Raw genomic sequence first — 2,255 nt, 5'->3', positions numbered from 1 at the left:
CCGCAACGGGAGAGGCCACAACAGTGAGAGGCCCATGTAACGCAAAAAAATAAATAAATAAAATAAATAAAAAAGAAAAAAAAAAGAAAACTGACGCATAGAGAAGTAACTTGTTCAAGGTAGCACAGGCAGACCATGACTGAGCTGGGACTTGAATGCAGACTGTGTGGCTCTGGAGCCCTTGGCCACTTCTATACACAGTCCCTCGAGGTCAAGAGGGTAAATGCAGCTGCCTTTGAAATGGCCACAGCTACCACAAACTGAGTAATAAGATCCCCAGGGGGACTTCCCTGGTGATCCAGTGGGTAAGACTCCACGCTCCCAATGCAGGGGGCCCAGGTTCCATCCCTGGTTGGGGAACTAGATCCCGCACGCCGCAACTAAGAGTCCGCATGCCGCAACTAAGAATCCACATGCCGCAACAAAGATCTCGCATGCCTCAACTAAGACATGGCGCAGCCAAAATAAATTAATTAATCAAAAACAAAAGACACACACCCCCTCCAAGGGTCTTGCCTATGCTAAAGCTCAGAAGACACAAAAGGTTCATAGAAGGTTCTGGGCCCTCCAGGGTAGATTCTGGGGCCTCTGAGCATGCATTCCACAGGGCCCTCCCCTTTTCCCCAGGCACGGCCAGACCAGCTCCGGGGCATAGGGCACCTGCCTTTCCTATGGATCCCTCCTGTCTGTGTCTTATCAAAGTATGCCAGGGGTCGGTGAGACCCATATCCCCCACCCCCGTACCCCATCTCCGTGACTTTTACCACTTTGGGGGCTGTGTGTGCCCCAGGGAAAAGCCGCCTTTGCCAAAATGCCCAAAGGCACCACAAGGGCTGGCGGTGGCACTAGGTGACTTCTGCTCACCTTGGTTTGATTCCCTCCTTGACTTGTTTCCCCGCATCATCTCTTAGCAACTCTGTGACCTTGGGCGAACCCCCTTAACCTCTGTAAGCCTCAATTTGCTCATCTATAAAACAGAGCTATAATCGACTTTTCCTGGATGATGCAAGGATGACAGAAAACATGCAGAAAGAGTTTGCATGAAGTAGTTGCCCAATAAATGACAGAGATTTACTTGAGCCTTTTAGAATGTAGGAATGCAGGATGAGAAAGAAATGCCAGAGGAGCAAGTCACTGGCCAGTGTGTGTCATAAAAGCCGAGGCATTTGAATTGGGCCGTGATGGAGAAGGAAGAGATTCCCATGCAAAGAGAAGGGAAAAGCAATACCAAGCGCTGGGAATAGGAGTAGCCATGGCAGTGAGGTGGGAAGGTTCGAGAGTAAAAGCCAACACTTGTGTCCTGCTTACTATCAATAAATGGCAGAAACTGGGCCAAACTCTTTCAGGGGACTAACACATCCAGTGCTCCCAATAGCTCGCTTTATAGAGAAGATACTGAAGCTTACAGCGTTTAATAACCTGCCCGAGTTTGTGCAGTGGTGAGGGGCGGAGAAGGAACCCCACCTGTGGATGGCGAGCCTGGAGGCCAGGGCGGCCCTCTCCGCAGGCGAAGTGTGGGCACTGGCGGAGCCTGGGGAGGCGGGAAGGGGATCTGGAGCTGGCCCGGTAGACCCTCCCCGAAAAAACACGGACGGCCATTGACCTTGCCCAGCAGGCCTGACCGAGCAAATAAAGAGAGACGCCAAGAGGCAAAGCCAAACCACGGTGGGACGAATACAAAGGAAAGCAAGGAAGTGATGAGGTGAAGTGAGGATGGTGGGGCGAGGGGGACGCTGTGGCTGGGAGGGGCCCTGGGATGCCGGGTGGCTTCTGGGGTGCGGAACATTCCCAGGATCTGTGTGGTGGTGGGCATTTCCTTTGTAGCCCTTTATTCAGCTCTACGTTTGTCTTAAATACACATTTTTCTATGCCTGTTTCATGATAAGAAAGGTTTTTAAAAAGGGGGGGCGGGAAACCCACAACAGTAAGACCAGGGGAACGGAGCCCGACCTCAGAAAAGCACGAGACTTTTAGATCATTAGGGAGTATTGTGTTCAGCTTTCTGCCAAAACAGCTGAAGATCAAGATCACATGGATGCTTTTTCGGAACTGCTGGGGAAAGAGACTCAAGAAGGAAGAGAAACTCTGATCAGCTCTGGATGGACTCCAGGCCTGGGGGGGGGTGGTCCCCCAAGTGGATGGCACGTTCCACGTGGTTCACTTCCAGGATGGTTGTGATTTTTGTATGTAGTGTGTAGTACTTTTATAACAGGGAAAAAACCCAACGTTTAACAGCTAAAGGGCAGCTGTGGTCA

The sequence above is a fragment of the Physeter macrocephalus genome, chromosome 19, assembly GCF_002837175.3.
Source record: "Physeter macrocephalus isolate SW-GA chromosome 19, ASM283717v5, whole genome shotgun sequence".
NCBI lineage: Eukaryota > Metazoa > Chordata > Mammalia > Artiodactyla > Physeteridae > Physeter > Physeter macrocephalus.
This window is presented reverse-complemented; position numbering follows the sequence as displayed.